The 21,333-nt window shown below is 43.1% G+C and overlaps 1 protein-coding gene across 11 annotated transcripts in view; it reads right to left on the reverse strand.

Moving 5' to 3' along the window:
- Positions 1–18,396, reverse strand: part of LRRFIP2 (LRR binding FLII interacting protein 2) — a 100,622-nt gene extending 82,226 nt beyond the window's left edge. For 3 of the 11 annotated variants that reach the window (XM_039237236.1, XM_039237235.1, XM_039237237.1), the window contains exon 1: positions 18,107–18,390. The gene's annotated coding sequence lies outside the window, so the exon portion shown is untranslated. Of the gene's footprint in view, positions 1–18,106 lie in introns of all 11 variants that reach the window. The other 8 variants (XM_039237240.1, XM_039237238.1, XM_039237239.1 and 5 more) reach the window with 4 other exon arrangements.
- Between the last annotated feature and the right edge of the window lie 2,937 nt (positions 18,397–21,333).

A 21,333-nucleotide genomic window follows, 5' to 3' on the forward strand; every position in this document is an offset into this window, starting at 1 on the left:
TATCTCTTTTACACATTTAGCTTACGAAGTAGACAAAAGGGCAATCCTTGCCTTTCTTTACATTTTGATATTTTTAACTAAACAAAAACACCCTCATGTTATTTCCTCCAGCATGCATTACGTGATATCATTAAAAATGCTAAGAATATTTGCTGAAGTGTGGAATAATCTAGAAAAAATTTAAAAATACCTTTAATTATAATCATTATACTATGTAGCACACATTTATGTAATAAAAAATCTAAAAAGAAAAAAATTTAAAATACTTTGTAGTATTCAAAGTCTTGTTTTTAAATATCCAAATGAACACACAAGTTTTAGAAGTATGGCCTTAGGATGGGAGTTAGTTCCCTTAATGAGAACACAACTGACTTAGAAGATAGAGGTCATTTAATGATGGTACGCTTAAGATCTATGCATACCTTTCTATGTAAATTTTACCTCAAAAGAAAAACTCCTCTAAACAAACACTTAACTCTAGTTAATAAGACACATGGTAAAATATTTAGGATTGAAGTGAGTGATAGCTGCTGCTTATTTTGAAATGCACTCACCCTCCCCAAAAAAAGATGTAATAATAAATAGAGGAATGGATAAAGGATAGTAGGTGACAAAGTAGAGTCAAATATTAGTAGTGTAACCCAGGTATTAAGTATATAAGTGTTCTGGGGGGCATGGAGGAGGGTACTTGTGGGGATAAGCACTGGGTGTTATATGGAAACCAACTTGACAATAATCTATTTGTAAAAAAAAAAAAGTATATGTGTTCATAGAACTCTTCAACTTTTCTGCATGTTTCAAAATGTGTATAATAAAGTGTTAGAAAAAATAACCAGTGAGAAAGGTAGACAACTAAAGGAACAAAAGACTTGGGAACTGGGAATTTTAATTAAAAATCTTGAATTTTACTGTAATCATAGTACAGAAGAACACCAATAGTTATGTATACATTACAAAGATTATAGGAAAAGGAGAGAATGGCTCAATTGCTGGCTAGAAAAGAAAAAAATGAAGGGGGAAGGCCAGGGGAGGGGCAAAGAGGCAGCAGAGGGAGGCAGAGAAGGGGGGAGGGAGGAGAGAGGGCAGGTAGGCAGAAGGAAAGAATTAACAATTAAAGATATCAATCCTGCAAATATCTAAATGAGATTATACAAAATGAACAAATCACTAACAGAACCTACAGAAATAATAAAAAGTATATCTAGAAATTGAGGCTAAGTATAAAATGAAAACATGGGGGCACCTGAGTGGCTCAGTCAGTTGAGTATCTGACTTCAGCTCAGGTCATGTTCTCAAGGTTCCTGAGTTCAAGCCCCATGTCAAGTTCTGTGCTGACAGCTTGGACCCTGGAGCCTCCTTCAGATTCTGTGACCCTTCTCTGTTTGCCCTTCCCCTGCTCATGCTCTGTCTCCCTCTCTCTCAAAAATAAACAAACATAAAAAAAAAGAAAGAAGAAGGAAAGAAAATATGTATATATGAGGCAAAATTGGAAGACCCAGAAGAACATGGAAGGTAGATGTTAAACACAAACTAAATCTCAGAGAATATTAGAACCTATAATGCTTATAAACTTACATTTTATGAAATATAATGCTTATCATATTTTTATATTTTGTATTTCAATGAGAACCTATATAATCACATCCCTAACTTCCACATTCAGTAGTCCTAAGAATTTAAAAAAAAAAAAATTTAAGTCTCATTTTTTGAATACATATTGCTCTCATACACCCAAAACAACTGATAACTTTCCATTTCCTACTTTCGTAAGATGACATGCCAGTGGCTGCACTTCCTTCCATGCTAACCGAGTTTAAATAAATGAACTCTAATGGGCCGTATGTTTGACATAATTTACAATACTATTTTCATCAACCGTGCAGAACCCAAATTAGGAAGATGTGCTCTTAACCAATGACTGTATTCTCAGTATGCCTTGAGAATAAACCTTTTCTAGTACCAAATTCTCTCCTTTCCCTGTGCCTTTTAAAAAGTATCTCAGAGTTGGGGCGCCTGGGTGGCTTAGTCGGTTGAGCGTCCGACTTTCGCTTAGGTCATGGTCTCGCGTTTCGTGGGTTCGAGCCCCGCGTCGGGCTCTGTGCTGACTGCCAGCTCAGAGCCTGGAGCCTGTTTCAGTCTGTGACTCCCTCTCTCTCTGACCCTCCCCTGCTCACGCCGTGTGTCTCTCTCTCTCCTAGAAATAAATAAAAATATTAAAAAAATAATAATAAAATAAAATAAAAAAAATAAAAATAAAAAGTATCTCAGAGTCAACCATACTCAAAACACACACACACACACACACACACACACACACACACTAAAAAACACCTCAGAAATGTTATGTATAGACATACATTCCGAGGATGAAAGGAAGGGAGAGAGAAAATTACATACCGCTGAGGACAGGTCAGACTTAAAAGCATGCAATAAAGCAGAACAGAAAGAGGAGGAAGGATTCAGGAGAAAACAGAAGCTCAGGCAGCAAAGAACAAAGATAAAACCAAACATTAGGAAGATATAGGAAAGCACACAATAACGATGTGATTTTTTTAAATGTTTATTTATTTATTTTGAGAAAGCGTGTGAATGCTCAGGGGGGGGGTCAGAGAGAGGAGAGAATCCCAAGCAGGCTCTGCCCTGTCAGCACAGAGCCCGATACGGGGCTCAATCTCACAAAATGGTCAGATCATGACCCGAGCCAAAGTCCAACACTCAGCCAACCAAGGCACCCAGGCGCCCCTCTACATATCCCTTCGTATTCTCTGAAGCACAAAAGCTTTTATTTTGAGGAGTCAATTTACCTATTTTTTCTTTTATTGTTTCATTCGATTTGATGTCACTGCTAAGAAAGCACTGCCTACCCAAGTATCTCAATGATTTATTCCTAGGTTTTCTTCTCAGAGTGCTACAATTTTAGCTCTTACTTTTAAGTCTATGATCCATTTGGAGTTAATGTTTACAAAAGGTACGAGGCATGGTGCCAACACCATTCTTTTGCCGGTGGGCATCCACTTGTTCAGTGCCACTTGTTGAAAGACTATTCTTTCTGTGAACGGTCTTGGCAGCCTTGTCAAAAACCAGCTGACCCTAAAAGTAAGGGTTTATGTGCGGACCCTCAATTCTACTCCATTGGTCTATCTATATCTACATAAACACAAATATCCTTCTGTCAGTATCATGATGTCTTGATTACGTAGCTTTGCTACAGTTTTTTTTTTTTTAATGTTTGTTTATTTTCCGGAGAGAGCAAGCACAAGCAGGGGAGGGGCAGAGAGAGAGAGGGACAGACGATCCAAAGCAGGCTCTGAGCTGACAGTAGAGAGCCTGATGCGGGGCCTGAACTCACAAACCATGATATCGGGACCTGAGCTGAAGTGAGATGCTCAACCAACTGAGCCACCCAGGCGTCATCCCTGCAGTAAGTTTTAAAACTGGGAGGAGTAAGGGGCGCCTGGGTGGCGCAGTCGGTTAAGCTTAAGCATCCGACTTTGGCTCAGGTCATGATCTCACAGCTTGTGAGTTTGAGTCCCTTGTCTGGCTCTGTGCTGACAGCTCAGAGCCTGGAGCCTGCTTCAGATTCTGTGTCTCCCTCTCTCCCTCTCTCTGCCCCTCCCCCGCTCGCGCTCTGTCTCTTGTCTCTCAAAAATAAATAAACATTTAAAAATAAATAAATAAAATAAAATTTGGAGGAGTGAGTCAACTTTGTTCTCAAAATTCTGGCTGCCTTAGAATTCCATGGAAATTTTAGGACTGACAAGTCAATTAAAAAAAGACAACTGGGATTTTTATAGGAATTACACTAAATCTATAGATCAGTTTGGGAAATATCACCATCTTAACAATATTAAGATTCCAATCAAGTAACATAGGATTTGTTCAGACCTTTAATTCTCTTCTACTATGTTTTGTGGTCCTCAATGAATAATTCTTACATTTCTTTTATTAAATTTATTCCTGTATCACAGGGGTCATTTTAAAGCTCAGATATAAAAGTTTCTATAAAATGTAAAATGGTATGGAAATATATGGTATCACCAACACCAAAAAACAAAGTATCTAAAATCACAATAGGCAAAAGAGAAGGTAGTGAAGTATAAAATTCAGAAGTATACCCCATGGCTAAGGTTAATCTTAGTTGAGCCACAGGTGGGTGGGGGAATTGCATATTTTCAAACACAAATATAATCCAACACTACATCTATAATACTTAGTAGGAAGGCATTTTTCACTATTTCCAATTTACTAGATATGTAGCAACAATAAAAGGAACTGAAAATCCTTTTACTGAACTGTACAAGTGTGTGTTTTCTTTGTGGAGTAGACAGAATTATTACTGAAATACTTCTTCCACCAGAAGAAATGAAAATCAAAACCAACATGATAGAAGCATGTAACTAACCTGTGTTACTAATAATACAATAGAGGGACCAGAATTAAGTCCCAAAGCACAAAAGAACTTAAATTAGTCTTACACCTTAGGCTCTTCTTCTCATTAAGATGAATTCTATTGACAATACTTATATTAGCTATATTCTAATTTAAAAAAAGTAAAACTTAGAACATAATGTAACGAGAGGAAAAATTACATTAACAAACATGATCATTTTCTTTTTAGTAAAACCACACACAAAACTGAAAATGACCCAAACTGACAACAATAGCTTTAAGTCAAGGCCAATCAACATGATGTAATAAATTGTGGTAGAAAACTCATGGAAAGGAAGTAAAGACATGGGTGTTTTGATATTATGCCTATAAAGGTACAAAAAGATGACAAAACAGTACATACAGTGTGATTGCAAGTATGTTAAACTTCATACATGAATAATGAATGATAGAGGCAATATGTATAACAAGAATTTTCCTGTTTTCTTAAGCTTTATATACTGTTAATAATCACTCAAAAAGAATGATTTAAGATAAAAGCTACCATTATGGGTTAATTCATAGTAGGAAAATATAAAGGACAACAATCTTTGAAATTATATGAATAAACTGGTAAGGAGGAAAGATGTATTTAGTTTGTCAAGCAACTGCAAAGCAAGACTATAAAACGGATGCTGGTCGTCTCTGGGAACACTGTGATGTTCTAACAGATGTCCCCGTAACCATCACTTTTAGAGGCATAATGAAATTCTAAGTAAGTGAGAAACACATTGCTAATTTTAAACAGAGTGAGCACCATTGGATTAACCTTGAATATTAAAAATCTGACTTGAATCAATAAGTCAAAATTAGAGCAAAGAAGCAAGCATTAATGTCCTCTAAAGTCCTGGGGAAAAACACTGAGTTTTTAAGTCTATGACTTTTTATTATCAAAGCAAAATCCATTGAAATTTTCAGCTTTCCTTGAAGACCTTTATTCTGTGAATGTTTCCACCCATGTAGCTCACTGACTGGAAAATAAACCAGTAGTGAGTTGAGATACTTTTATAGCATAAAAGGAGATGCCAACATCTTCTCTCTCCTGAGCCATGTTGGTCAGGTTTTATAGCTGAAACCTGCCTTATAAAGGGCAAAGTAATGCCCCGAAATGGTAGGCAACACACCAATCAGGCCCATAAAAGGGCAAAGTCAACAAGATAGAATGCCACGTAAGTTCAATGTTCACGGGACGATTAGAGAGAGCGCCGAGCTGACGGCACCGCGGCGAGAGCTGCGAATCCGCCCGCCACTCCCATCTGCAGCCACATGCGATGGGTTCCACCGCACGCGCGGGACTTTGGCTCAAAAGACACCTAACATCAACGCGCAGGTGGCTCCTTCTCATACAAACACGAAGCAGCTCACCCTTCCTCATCCCACAGAAAGGTGTCATTAATACTTCCCAGAAGTCAAGGACGTAAGTCGCCAGATTCAGGGGCCACGGAAAGCTCACCACCATTCCCGAGTCCACAGCAAGGCATTTCACAGTGAACCACTGCAGTGAATTTCAAACACTGCAGACAAGGGTGATTTTACAAGCTTCCACTGGTGGGAAAATCAGGCTACGTAGAAAGGATTAACAATGAGAATGGCTTTAAACTTTAAAAAGTTATTCTGGAAACAAGAAGACAGTAGAGGATGCCTTGAAACTTCTGAAGGAAAACTACAGACAACGTACAAGTAGCCTGTGCCCGATCAAACCATTCTATTCTCCTACTTGATGATTAAACACATTTTCAGATATACAAGGTCTCAAAAATTTACCTCTTTTATATCCTTTGCCAATAAGCTACTAGAAAATACACTTCATAAAACAGAAGAGAAAATGGAAGGAGCCGAGCGCCCCACAGTCCTGCGGGGCTCCTCCCATCTGGGGACGCGCCTTCACCGCTGCCCCCCACTCACACTGACACCCATGTAAGCGAGACGTGCACGCGAATCGTGTTAAACCACTGAGACTCAGGGGTTGTGTGTTAAAGAAGGTTAGTCTGTCCTGACTAACAGACACAAAGAGGTGGTAGAGCCATTCCGCTTTTCAAAATTAAGCCACATGTTGATTAGAAATACATGTATGGAGGGTGGAAGGGGCCTGCAGAGTTGGGCAGGGAATGGTCCCAAGAGAGGGACTGGTGAGCGTGTAAAATGGCACTGTGGCCACCTGGGGAGGAAGGGGTGCTTTAGAGAATATACGCAGGACCTTCTAGGATAATTATAACATGCATTTCTTGACCGAGGTAGTGAGACACAGATGCTCATTATATTGTTCTTCCTCAAACTGTTTTCTTGTTTTATACTTCTCTGTATTTCACAAACTATATTATTCAAAATAAATTAGAAAAATAGGCACTTGAAAAATCTGCTGGAGGGGTGCGTGGGTGGCTCAGTCAGTTAAGCACCCAACTCTTGATTTGGGCCCAGTCATGATCTCACAGTTTGTGAGACTGAGTCCCACATCGGGGCTCTGCACTAACAACAATGAGCCTGCTTGGAATTCCTTCTCTCTCTCTCTCTCTCTCTCTCTCTCTCTCTCTCTCTCTCTCTCCTCTCCCTCTGCCCTTCCCCTGCTCACATAAGCACCCGTGCTGTCTCTCTCAAAATAAACAAACATTAAAAAAAATTGTTGGAGCATTTGGGAAAAACAAGGTGAACAGAAAACTAAGCCAAAAAAAGAAAGGAAACCCCCTGGAACCCCTCCTGGAAAAACTGAAAGTTAAACAAGAAGAAAACAATACTGGTAAAATACTCGGCTGATCAGTAAACAGTATTTGCTTAGTTATGATGAAAACACCAACTACTGATTTAAAATTGCAACACTGGGATGTTACAGAGAGAAGTGGGAGGAAAATAATGAAGAAATAGAAAAGGACAATAAAAACCAGCAGTAATACTTCAACTGCACATACATGTTTTTCAAACGTAAAGTATGTGCTTTGTAAGATGCTTCTTTTAACGGCACATGTATGTTTTCTAAACAAAAACGGTTTATCAAGTATGTGCTATTTTGTAATCAGCTCCAGCAGACAGACACTAAGGCGGCTCCCCACGATTATCCCCCTCCTCCGTTCCCACCTCTGTAAACACCTCCCAAAGAATGTGGCCAGGACCTGTGACTTACTTCTAACCAACAGACTGTGACCAAGGTTATGAGATGTCATTCCCATGATTACGTTACATTACACAAGCGCAGCCAGCTAGCTAGCAGACTTGCTCGACTCTCCTGGATGGTTTGACGACATGGTCCTATCAGGAAATACCACAGGGCCAAGAAATTTAGGTTGCCTCTAAGAGCTGAGAGCAGCCTTCAGGAGCTTGAAGACAACCTCGAGATAACCTTTAGTCATCCTAAGGGGACCCTGAGTGAGCAAGAAGCTTCAGTCCTAAAACCACAAAGAAATTAATTCTTCCAAACCATCCTCAGTGAGCTTGGAAGGAGGTTTTATCATGTAAGGCTCCAGGAGAGAATTCAGCCCAGCCAACCCTTCAAATACAATCTCCTAAGAGCCTGTGCAGAGGACTCTGCTCATCCCTGCTCAGACTCCTGCCCCACAGAGACTGGAGGATAATAAATGTGTGTTGTTTTAAGCTGCTAAATTTGTGTGACTTGTTACACAACACATAAAACAAATGTAACAGCTTTTAAAGCTCTGGATAAATAAATCCAGCAAAGGTACAAGGATTAAAAAAAAAAAAATCAACACAAAAAAGCCAGTTGCATTTCTATACACTAAATATGAACAATCCAAAAAAGAAATTACGAAAACAATTACATTTTCAGTAGTATCAAAAGAATAAAATACTTAAGAAAAAACTTAACAAAGGAGGCAAGAGACCCGTACACTGAAAACTACAAAACACTGCTGAAAGATAAAAGGAGACATATAAAAATGGAGAGCTAGCCCGTGTTCAAAGACTGAAAGACTTAACACTGTTGAAATGTTAACACTACCTAACGTGATCTACAGATTCAACATAGTCTCTATCGTAATCCCAATGACATTCTTTGCAGAAAGAGAAAAATCCATGCTAAAACTAAAATTCAGATGGAATCTCAAGGAACCCCAAACAACCAAAACAATCTTGAAAAATAAGAACAAAGTAGAGGTATCACACTTCCTGATTTCAAAACTTAACTAGAAAACTACAGCAACCAAAACAGTGTGTTACTGGCATATACCACAAACAAAAAATAACTCACAGCAGATCAAAGAAATAAGTGTAAGCTAAAACTATAAAACTCTTAGAAAAAAGCATACATGGGGCGCCCGGGTGGCTTAGTCAGTTAAGCATTCAACTTTCGCTTAGGTCATGATCTCACGGTTTGTGGGTTCGAGCCCCGCGTCGGGCTCTGTGCTGACCACTCAGAGCCTGGAGCCTGTTTCAGATTCTGTGTCTCCCTCTCTCTCTGACCCTCCCCTGCTCACGCTGTCTCTCTCTCTCTCTCTCCTAGAAATAAATAAAACATTTAAAAAGAAAGAAAGAAAGAAAGAAAGAAAGAAAGAGGAAGGAAGGGAGGGAGGGAGGGAGGGAAAGAAAAAGAAAAAAGTATACATGAAAAACTTAATGACACTGGGTTTGGCAATGATTTCTTGGATGTGATGCCAAAAGCCCAGGCAACAACAACAAAAAAAAAGTAGATAAATTGGACTTTATCAGAATAAAACCTCAGTGCAACAACAGACACTATCAAGAGAAAAAAGTGACCCACAGAATGGGAGAAAATATTTGCAAATCATACATCTAATAAGGGATTAATATTCAGAAAAATGCCTACAGAACTCCTAAAATTCAACAACAAAATTCAAATCCAGGCAAAGGACCTGAATAGATATTTCTCCAAAGAAGATATATAAATAGCCAAGAAGCACATGAAAAGATGCTACACATCACTAGTTATTTGGGAAATGCAAATCGAAACCACAATGAGATACCATCTCACACCCATTAGAATGGTCATTATTTTTATTTTTTTAAATTTTTTTGAATGGTCATTATTTTTAAAAATAATAGTGTGTCAAAGATGCAGAGAAACCAGAACCCCTGTACACTGCTGGTAAGACTATGAAATGATCACCTGCTACGAATTTCTAGCTATTCCTCAAAAACTTAAACATAGCATTACCATGCAATCCAGCAATTCCACTTACGGGTAAACACCCAAGAGAAATGAAGGCAGAAATTCAAATAGATGTTTATGTGCCTGTTTTCAGAGAGAGCGGCATTATTCACCTGAGCCAAAAGGTAAAAGCAAATCAAGCGCCCATCAACAGATAAAGGCATAAACAGGATGTGGAATATTACTCAGCCTTAAACAGGAGTTAAATTCTCATGCATGCTACAGGTTGAATGAACTTTGAGGACGCTGCACTAAATTAAATAAGCCAGACACAAAACAGAAATATTTCATTCTACTTATATGAAGTACTCAGAGTAATCAAATTCAGAGACAGAAAGCTGAACAGTGGATGTCAGGTGCAATGGGGAAAGAGTTATTTTTTTAATGGGCACAGAGTTTCAGTCTGGGATGATGAGAAGGTTCTGGAGATGTATGGTGGTGAAGGTTGCAGAACACTGTAAGTTCCTAACACCACTGAATTATACACTTAAAAGGAATTAAAATGGTAAAGTGTATATATTTTTTAATTTTTTAACGTTTATTTATTTTTGAGAGACAGAGCATGAATGGGGGGGGTGGTCAGAGAGAGAGGGAGGCACAGAATCTGAAGCAGGCTCCAGGCTCTGAGCTGCCAGCACAGAGCCCGACGCGGGGCTCGAACTCACAAGCCATGAAATCACAACCTGAAATGAAGTCTGATGCTTAACCAACGGGGCCAAGCAGGTGCCCCTATACATTGTATATTTTAATGTGCTTTTTTTTTTTTTAAATTGGATAGACAGCCAAGTGTGAGTTGGGTAAGACTGGAGGACAGGGACTCTCAACTTAGATATGGCAATATCCATGAGAGGGGAAAAGACAGCTCATCTAAAACTGAATTTTTTTTTTCTATCTTTAATCCTACAATCCTTAAGTCACTTAAACAAAATCCTTCTTATTTTAGCTTTTTTTAATAGGAACAACATGTATGCTTACAAACTGTTTTACTGTTACTAATTACTCAAACCATTTAACAGGGAAATAGGGGAGCCTGGGTGGCTCAGTCGATTATGTGCCTAACTCTTGATTTCCATCCAGGTCATGATCTCACTGTTCACAGGATGGAGCCCCACGCTGGGCTCTGAGCTAACAGTAAGGAGCCGCCTTAAGATTCTCTCTCCTCTGCTCCTCCCATGCTCGAACACGCGCTCTCAAAATAAATAAATAAACTTAAAAAAAAACAGGGAAATAAAATATTTTAACATCCTAATCCTCTGCATACAGTATACTCTATTTTACTTAGAAAACAGAGACCCAAAAGAGTGCTGTTGGCTATTAAAATGTTTCTACTTAGGAAAGCAGGGGATATAGAAGAATAACAAAGCGTTCAGAACAAGGAACTTTAAAAATTAGTTTCCTAAACAGTAAAGCTTTGTTATATCAAAATTAGTTAAGGGGCACCTAGGTGGCTCAGTTGGTCAAGCATCAGACCTCAGCTCAGGCCGTGATCTCACAGTTCGTGGGTTCGAGCCCCGCACTGGGCTCTGTGCTGACAGCTCAGAGCCTGGAGCCTGCTTCAGATTCTGTGTCTCCCTCTCTCTCTGCCCCTCCCCCACTCAGGCTGTGTGTGTCTCTCTCTCTCATTCTCTCTCAATAAATAAACATTAAAAGTTATTTTTAAAAAACTAGTTAAGGGGCGCCTGGGTGGCTTAGTCGGTTAAGCGTCCGACTTTCGCTTGGGTCATGATCTCGCAGTTCGTGGGTTCGAGCCCCGCGTCGGGCTCTGTGCTGACTGCCAGCTCAGAGCCTGGAGCCTGTTTCAGAGTCTGTGACTCCTTCTCTCTCTGACCCTCCCCTGCTCACGCTGTCTCTCTCTCTCTCCTAGAAATAAAATAAAAAAAAAAAAAAAAAAAAAAAACCTAGTTAAGAGTTTGGTGTTCATAATGGGAAAAAACTAAGATATACAAGGTTCAAAGTGAAAACAATGAAAGAGATGAACTACAATTCTTTAGGAAGGGTTTCAATATTTTACTCCTGAGAAAAATAAAAACACCCTGGTGGGGCCTGGGTTGCTCAACTAGTTAGTGTCTGACTCTAGGTTTCAGCTTAGGTCATGGCCCCAGGGTCATGTGAGCCAGCCCTGTGTTGGGCTGCACACTGAGCATGGAGCCTGCTTGGGATTCTCATTCTCATTCTCTCTCTCTCTCATATTCTCTCTCTCTCTCTCCCTCTTCCTCCCTCCCTCCCTCCCCTCCTCCCCCCTCTGCCCCAAACCCCCTGTTCAAGTTCTAAAATAAAATTAAAATGTATATATACAAAATGGTTTAAAATCTTGATACACACTGTACTCAAATGTCTTTCCCAGCCCCTTCCCTCTTTTCCACTCTCTCTGCTCTGCACTACCCTCCCCTCCCCTCCCCTCTCCTCCCCACCCACGCCCCTTTCTTTTTTGGTAGGGGAAGGCTGAGACAGGGAAGGGATAATAAGAATAAACCAGAAAATAGGAATAGGAAAAAAAAGGAAAAATAGTCCAGTTTATTTTTTCTCCTCATATTGAATACAGTACTAAACACACCATCATTATCAACTGCAAATAATCCACATTTCAGAGGGCAAGGAAGAACTAAATTTCTTGGAGCTACAACTTAATGTAAAGCAAAGGAAAGGAAACCATCCGCAGGCTTTACGTCTGTAAATTAAGTCTGCATCGTACACCAAGCTCTTCGCACAACCGCGACTGTAAGGTAGTACACGGCCACAGTGTAAAACGGGGAAATGAACCCTGTACACAGGGGTGGAGCACTAAGCCCCTGAAACAGCTTTCTAGCCTAAGAAGTGAAGTCAGTTAAAGAACTTGAAACTCAAGTGCCTCCTTCACGAAGGACAGAAAACAGCAAGGTTTTCACGAGAAAGCACGTGGTACGGGGAGGCAGGTGTGACCTGGTAACAGCCACAGGTCACTTTAAAGAGAGTACCTGCCGATAATGCACACGAGGCTCTGGCAGTTCTGCAGGAGGAAGACAATGCAAATGTGGTAAGCAGATAATTTCTCTGTATGAACTCAAAATAATCTTATAAAACCACCCATCACTCCTGGTGTCCTGATCCAAAGACAAGTGTGCAGGTCTCTGAACCGGACTAGGTCAGCAAAGGTCACGGCCACCGTATGCCGGTGTCGGGAACGGTCTTCCCACTGGATCACTCAGAACCAGAACACAGTATCAACACCGGTACAATCCTGTGTCCCTGCCTGAGCACACTTTTCTACAATCCGTCCCTCATTAAGCAAGTAAGTCTTCCTTACTCATGCTCTTAACAAAGGAAGACAAAAAGAAAAAAAGGAAATGATCCTAGAATATGCACACTCAAGCAGATTTTCACCCCAAAACTTAGACTTAACCTTCTGAAAGCACATGTCCTTTATAAGCTCACTCTGCCGCGGCTGCCACTTTCCCTAAACCGCAGGCCTTCCTGACTGGTGGCGGGGCCACGACAGATTACGGTTACGTGGTGGCTTCTGTCAGATGAGCTTTGACAAGGCCTCAAAATAGACCCTGGGCACCAGCCAGAGAAACTGCCACTCACAAGTTCCAACTTCACCATCATGCACTAGCCCTTCGGTACTTTTTTTTTCCTCCAGTATCTCATCTTCAAAGGACAGAGGTTCTCAACCTTCCTCCTCTTACTTGAGTGAACCGTGTAACACAGAAGTCAGAATTGTAAACCCTTCATTTGCTCACACTCTGCAGAATAAAAAATGAGTCTGTACCTACCCCCTGCCTTGGGAAATTAATCCATCAATAGCACTCAGGTTTGCAAAAGGATTTTTATATCTCAAACTCTACCAAGGTTTATTTTATTATGAATAGACTAGAATGTGAAAGGTAAAGGAAGACAAAAAGTGGGCTATTTATTCCCGATGACTAATAATACAGTAGCAGACTTCAGCAGGGCAAGAAGTTAAACCATATACAATATTTTTAATTGACATTGGTCATAAAATCCTAAAACAATCAACCGACAACAAAAGGTACTCACTTAACTCTTGCCAAATAACGCATCAGTCTTCAAGCTACAGTATTTTTAGCCTTCCCAGTACAAATAAAATTAACCACCTGTCACTCTAAAAAGTTTAAGGCTGCCTTATAGAATATATTTTAGTATTTTTTAAAATAGAGAAGATAAAGAATCCAAAGTAATTAAGAGTTCCTTTTTCCTTCTACAAGGCTGAGAAAGAAGTTAACTTCTATTATAAAATAAAGTCCAATATGAGATTGAAATAAGTTTATACATTTTCACAACTTAAGCCCCAACTTTGCAATCACTCTTTCAGAAATATATTCAATATACGTACTTACGGACTAGCGCAAAGACTTAAATACTAGTTGTTCACTATAGCAGCATTTGTAGAAAGCTAAAAACAACCTAAATGCCTGTTAACAAGGAAATGATAAAATAAATAATGGAAAATGAATAAATTATGGTTCATCTACACTATGCAGGATATTCAGTCTTTTTTAAAAATCAGGAGGGGGCTCCTGGCTGGCTCAGTCAGTTAAGCATCAACTTTGGCTCCAGTCATGATCGGAAGGTCTGAGCCCTGAGTTCAACCCTGAGTCAGGCTCAGTGCTGACATCTGGAGCTGCTTCGGATTCTGTCTCCCTCTCTCCCTGCCCCTCCCCCACTCGCACTGTGTGTGTGTTTCTGTGTGTGTGTGTCTCAAAAATAAACCTTAAAAATAAATAAATACATAAATAAAAATAGAAATCAGGTGGACATACGTGCTAATACAGAAAAGTCTCTAGGATGTATCCAGGGTAAGAACGAAAGACAGAAGACATTTCTCCTAAACACCGGCAACTACATGTGCAATAAAACATTTGGAGAAGGATATACAGGAAACCACTCAGTGGTTGCTGGGATGAGAGGGTGGGAGAATAGCAAAGAGAAAAGGCTAGAAGTCTGTTGTGGAAAGGAGGCTTCCTGCGCACCATGTAACATTTAAAATGTCCTGGCAGTTTTTAAAGCCCCACCAACGCCTCCTGCGCCCAGGAAGTGGGCCCGCTCCTTGCACGTCCACGTCCACGTCTTCCCTCCTCCCAACCACTTATCTCCACCGCCCTCCTCACCACTAGATCCAAACAAAAGCAAATCTCAGAGTTCCCCCAAGAAACAGAATTCTCCCTCCAGCCCCCCACCAGATAAAGGAACAAGAGAACAAATGAAAAGGTATAACTTTTGAAGCGTCTGGGTGGCTCAGTCGATTAAGCGTTGACTTCGGCTCAGGTCATGATCTCGCAGTTCGTGGGTTCGAGCCCCGCGTCGGGCTCTGTGCTGACAGCTCAGAGCCTGGAGCCTGTTCCAGATTCTGGGTCTCCCTCTCTCTCTGACCTTCCCCTGCTCGCGCTGTCTCTCTGACCTTCCCCTGCTCACGCTGTCTCTCTGTCTCTCTCTCCCAGAAATAAATAAAACATTTTTAAAAATTTAGAATAACTTAAAAAAAAAGTATACCTTTTGCTAAACACAGGTTTTAGCCAACGTTTGATTCCTTTTAAATCTGGCCTCATTTGGGGCACCTGGGTGGCTCAGTCAGTTAAGCGTCCAACTTCAGCTCAGGTCATGATCTCACGGTTCGTGGGTTCGAGCCCCACGTCGGGCTCCGTGCTGACAGCTAGTTCAGAGCCTGGAGCTGCTTCAGATTCTATGTCTCCCTCTTTCTCTGACCCTCCCCTTCTCACACTGTCTCTCTCTCTCAGAAATAAATTTTAAGTTAAAAAAATTTTTTTTAAATCTGGCCTCATTTACTGTAGGGCAAAAAGTTTTCAAAGTCAAAGTAAAGTGTGCAACACACAAAAAAATCATTTCCAAAAGTGTCTTAAAAGGAAAAATGGAGAAAAAGGGCAAATTTTGCCCAATCCCTTCCTTCTGAAATTCTAAAAGTTGAGTTTTGAATGATGGCCATAAAGTCTATTGTCTGCAAGCTGGATAAGGTAGTACATTTCCCAGGTTAAAGGTCCATGTCTCCATTCAGAGTCTCAGGAAAGCAATCAACAGCTTACAAGGAAAAGGGTGTGAAATGGCCTGTTTGTAGGTGCAATGGACAGGGCTCCTCTGGCGAAGACAGAACTGTATTTTCTCTTAAATGTTTCTCATCAATGTTCCCGCATGCTGTAGGGAGCATTTCTTCTTCTATACATCATCAGTTCTGTCCCTTTTCACATTGGAGCAGGGTAAACAATTCACAAAGAGCTTTACAAGAAAGAGCTCTCGTTTCTGGTAAAGATCCGTTTTGGATTTTGTTTTGAGAGAGAAAGAATCTAATTGCTAAATATACCCTCATATCACTTTTTTCCTTCATTATGGAGATGCTTAAATCCTAACATAAGAAGCCTTCTTTTTTTTAATTAGTATTATTTTTATTATCATTTAAATCCAAGTTAGTTAACATGTCTTGTAATAACGATTTCAGGAACAGAATTTAGTGATTCATCACTTACACAGAACACCCAGTGCTCATCCCAACAAGTGTCCTCCCTCCTTAATGCTCCTTGCCCATTTAGCCCATCACCCCATCCCCTCCCCCGCCCCAAACCCCTCCAGCAACCCTCAGTTTGTTCTCTGTATTGAAGAGTCTCTCATGGTTTGTCTCCCTCCCTGTCTTTATCTTATTTTTGAGAAAGAAGGCTTCTCTTGCATATCTACCTATCAAGATGGATAGTTACGGTGGTTTTCACAAGGGATTTTCCAAAAGGGAATCTCTGTTCGCTGGGAACTGAAACTCCTAATTAAGTCACTATGGGCTGGACACAAATCAAAAGCAACATTAGGGAACACTCTATATAAGAATGGATAAGAAAGTAAGATGCCAAAATTTAGTCAAAGAATTAAAGGAATCTGGCAAGCAAGGCCAACTTACCACTACTTTACAAGTAATAACTAACTAAAGTTCTCTATAAATGAAAATCAAGGTAACATGAGCTCAATTTCAAAAAGAAGAAAAAGAAAACAAGGCTAAAAGTATCAAGTATTCCGTGATTCAAAGTTATTTTGCTTAACATTTTTAAAGCCAAGGATGATCAAATTACACTTCGGCAATAAAAAGTTATTTCTAGTTTACAATGCATCCATTCCAGTAATAGATCATCACTTCAATATACTTTCTTCTATAACAGAACTTATGTAAGAACTCAGTATAGTCTCATTCCACATTTTTGAAGATTCGTAAAATAGGTGAGGCGTTTGAGTCAAAGGACTATTTTGTAACTGTAGCCTCTTCCAGTCAACTTTTTTAGATCTTTTCACTGACATTTACTTTGTTTCTAGACACCTTTATGTAACTTCCCACATCTGGCCAAAAAGAGGAGGGGGGTGGGGTAAAATTCCAACAATACACTGAACTAACAAACTATCCTAAAGCCAAACATTCTGCAAAAGTTCAATTTTTATTGCCTTTTCATGCTGCATAACGATGAAGTGCCCACCGGCAAATCTAGCAGGACACAACAGCACACTTCATACAAAATGACGGAAGACTTCTAATAAAACAGGCTTCCCTCTCTTCCAAGCCGAAGACCCGCATCAATGACTCACAGAGTGACCTAACTTTCTAAATGAAATCACATTTTCTGAAATTCTTACTCCAGCATGAATCTAACACCAAGTGACCGTCTCTGTAGTCGCTGAGCAGGATAAACAGAGGTTCGGCGGGGTTAATCGTCCAAGGCTCCCCGACGACCGCAAACCTCACGTCCGTGCCCACGAACCTGCAGCTGCAACTGCACCCCGACACACAGACCCACCCCCCGACCACGTCAAGAGTCACCCCCAACGTTACGAACCCGCCACCCGTGCCCGGATCGCCGTCCCCCCGGTTCCCTTTAGTGCACCCACGTTCTCTTCCCACTGTGAGAACGTGAAAAATTAATGGCTACTATCTTCACATAGTCTCTTTCGGCCACTTAAACGACCCTGCAGTTTTTCTGTTCGAGGCAGAACTGCTGAGTCATTAAATGGAGACCCAAAGAAAAGGAGCGACGGACCGGCGCAAGTTCAGGGACGGGACCTGCGCCTCCACGGGGAGCAGCGGAGCACACACTCCTCGCCCCAATAGGAAAGGGAAAGAGGCGCGCGCCCTTGGGTGCGCGGCTTCCGCCGGAGAGCCCAGGCCGGACGCCAGGCCCGCCCGCGGCCGGACAACTGGGCGGCCTGGGCGTGAGCAGCACCGCGTCCCCATCGAGCACGAGCCCCGACGCTCCTCGCGGGCGCCTGCTGTGCCCGCGCTGCGGTTCGGGTCACGGAGGAAGAAGAGACTCCCGTCAGAACGCGGCGCCCTCCACCGGCCTGAGCCGCGCCGGGCGGCCGAGCGGGGGCCCCGAGCGCCGGGGGCGGGGGGCGCGCGGCCCCGCGTAGCTCTCCCGGCCTCGCGCGGACGGAGGGTGCGTGTCCGAGACCAGGCGCGCTGCCGCCGGGCGCGGTGGGCGTGGGGGCCGCGGCGAGCGCGCCCCGGAGCCGGCGGGGAGGCCCGGCCCCGGCAGGGCTCGGCGGCGGCGCGGGCGGCCGGGCTGCAGGCCGGGGAGCGGCCCTTACCTGTCCGCGGGCGCGGGCTGGGACTGCGGCGCCGCCCGCGAAGGGCCGGGGCGCTCGGCTCGGCCGCCGGCTCCCGGACGGGCGAAGAGCGAGGAGCGGCGGGCGAGGGGCGCGGCCGGCGCACTGGGTCCCGGGCTCCCGGCCAGGCTTGCCCGGCGCGCGCGGCGGGTCGCTCAGTCACGCCGGCGGCCCCCGCGGCGCGGCGGCTGACACACAGACAGCGGGACGCGGCCCCCGAGAGGAGCCGCAGCCCCAGCGGCAGCCGAAGGAGGCGGCGGAGGGGCGGGGCCGCGGGGTCGGCGACCCGCTCACCCGGAAGCAGTTGCGGCCGCGGCGGCGCGCGCGGCGGGCCGGGCGGGTGCGCGGCCTGGCGCGGCGCTGCGGGCCTCCCGCTGCTGCGGCGGCGGCGGCGGCGGCGGCGGCGGCGGGGGCCCCGCGGGGGGCCGGAGCCGGGGCGGGCGCCCGCTCGAGGCCGCCCCTGCCCTGGCCGCCCCGGAACTGCCCGGCCTCGCGGGCGCGGGTGTGCGGGCCGGGCGGCGGCTCCGACGGCGGGGAACGGGCGGGCCGGAGCGGGTGCAGCGGCAACGCTAGAAGCCTTGTTTCCAGAATGAAAACCCGTGATTTTAAAACGATTTCCGGGGAAGAGTGCGGCGGGGGCTGGGGAGGGGGCACATGGCGGGGACGTAGAGGCGGTTGAGCATCTGCCGGACGCGGGCCTGTCGTTCGTTCTGGAAGCGCGTCTTGAGACTCCGCAGGTTCAAGGCGCTGGAGGAAGACCAGGGCCCTGCTCCGTGGGAAGCGCGCCTTCTGGTGAGAAGCCAGGTAATGACAGAGCGTGGGCAGGGGAGGATGTGTGGGCGGCACCCCGTTTGGGGGCTGGATGGCTCGAGAGCCCCCGCAGGGAGGTGATGGTTGAGCTGCTTCCTGAGACAGAGGCGTCAAATACAGATTTGCAGCCAGGGGCTGGAGGTTCAGAACTGCCGAGTGAGTCCAGGATTCCTGTTTATTTGAAATTTTCTTTTTAATGTTTATTTTTGGAGAGAGAGGGGCACAGAATCCGAAACAGGCTCCAGGCTCCGAGCTGTCAGCACAGAGCCCGACGCGGGGCTCGAACTCACCAGGGGTGAAATCATGAGCTGAGCCCCAGTGGGACGCTTACCCGACCAAGCCAGGCGCCCTCTCTAAAGCGTTCTAAGGGCTCTTTCTGTGCTGTCCACCCCTTCAGTTTCAAAAGGCTGGCTCCCCCTTGGGGGTTGATGGGGTCTGGGACTGTGGCCTCTTAGCAGAGAGATTCAAGGCCTGAATCAGACATCAAGAGATACTTGAAGGCAACAGCCCCGAAAGCGAAATTCTTTAATCCTTTACCGTTTCTTTTCCCACGTCACTTTTTCCGAAACCCATGAGTAAACATTAAAACTATGATTTTTATCTGAGATCAAGAGGAGCTTAATCCTCCCAAAAGATTGAACTCCGCTATGATCTGAATAAAAGAATTAATGACCTAATTTGCTAACTCAAAGTTAAAGACAAAGTTAAAAGCCGACTTGCAGAGAGAGGACCTATTCAGGTTGTAATGCATTACCTGAATAATACCAGTAAACCCAGTAATTTTGATAAATATTCATTTACATAATTGCATAATTAACGACGATTGTTTGGATAATAGTGAAATTAGATTCTAATAGTGGGAGCCCTTTTTATTTACTCCTTAGCCATCTGTTTGGCTGCACACCAAGCTAACAGAGAAAGAAATATTTTGTTGTGTCTTCTGGGAAAACTGGGAGCGAGCTCACCCTTACTGCTTACTGTTTACCAGCATTGTGCTAGGCATTTAAATATATTATCCCTTTCAGGACTGGGACTAACCTTGAGATATGGGTATGATTGATTATACCCATTTTAATAACAAAGGCAGTAGCTGGAAGAGTCAGAATTTGAACTCAGGTCTCTCTAGCCCTAATTCCCCCTTGGCACCATGTTGCTAGACTCTAATATTTAAGAAGGAAATGTAAGTGAAGTGTCCGGCCAAGCAGATCTCTGTGTTGCTTTTGGAATTTTATGATGGAAATAAGCTTTAAGGTAGAGTGATAATGAGGCAATTTTGTAGCTTCTCTGTGTTTTTACTTCTCTCTCTCTCTCTCTCTCTCTCTCGGATATTTGCCATCTACTTGGCACCAAAAATACAGTTCTACTTGTTTTAGGAGTTCATAGCACCATGTGTCTTTTGGTTGGTTGGTTGTTTTATGTGAGAGAAAGAGCGCAAGCAGGGCAAGGACAGAGGAAGACAGGGAGAGAATCCTTAAGCAGGCTTCAGTCTCAGCATGGAGCCCCGCACAGGGCTCCCTCCCAAGATCCTGGGATCATGCGTGACCTGGCGGAAACGAAGAGTCAGGCGCTCAGCCTACTGAGCCACCCAGGCACCCTTGCCCTGTGTTTTAAATGCTCCCAAGAATGCGATAAACTATGACACTAACATTATGTCATTGCAAAGGAGTCCTTCCTAAATGTGTCGCTCTGAATTCTGTCACAAGCAGCCGTTCCTTGCCCCTTAAGTGATTTCTTTCTGCCAAAAATACGTTCCCAGATTTTTATGGAATATTCTGACATGTGAATGCCCCCAACCCTGTGTGGGCGGGCTGCTCTGGAGATATTTAATGGATGGAGGAAAATCTTGCAAATGTTTCTATGGTTTGGAGGAATGAGGTAGTAGAATTTGTACATTTTTGTTTCGTTCATATCAGATCCTTCACATTTTTCTTTGATGATGTCAAGAAATAAAACTTTTCCTTTCTCAAGAGCAGTTGTTTTTGTGGTGTTCACAAAATTAAGTTGTTTTTTGCAAACAGTGCTAACATTTCGCTCTCTACACATATCTGGAAAACATCATTCGTTCAAATATTAAAAATAGGATGCCACTTTTCAGAGCCTAATATTTTTATTAATAAAATGTGTGTCTGTCTTTTTAGTTTTGGTTAACCCCTTATAAACTGGGAATCTGGCAAAATAAGACTTTGACTATGGATATTTAAGTTCTCTCTATACAAATCCCTTTATCTACATTTACTATTTTTCCTGCTGTCTTTTTTTATTTGTTTACTTCACTTTTTACTTGGATATAATTATAGACTCGCAAAAGGGTGCAAAAATAATGCTGAGAGGTTCTGCGCACCCTTCACCCTGTTCAGCCTCTGGTAGCACCTTGCATGCCCATAATACATTATTAAAAC

This window comes from Hyaena hyaena, unplaced genomic scaffold, assembly GCF_003009895.1.
Source record: "Hyaena hyaena isolate Hyena2069 unplaced genomic scaffold, ASM300989v1 scaffold_121, whole genome shotgun sequence".
Classification (NCBI taxonomy): domain Eukaryota; kingdom Metazoa; phylum Chordata; class Mammalia; order Carnivora; family Hyaenidae; genus Hyaena; species Hyaena hyaena.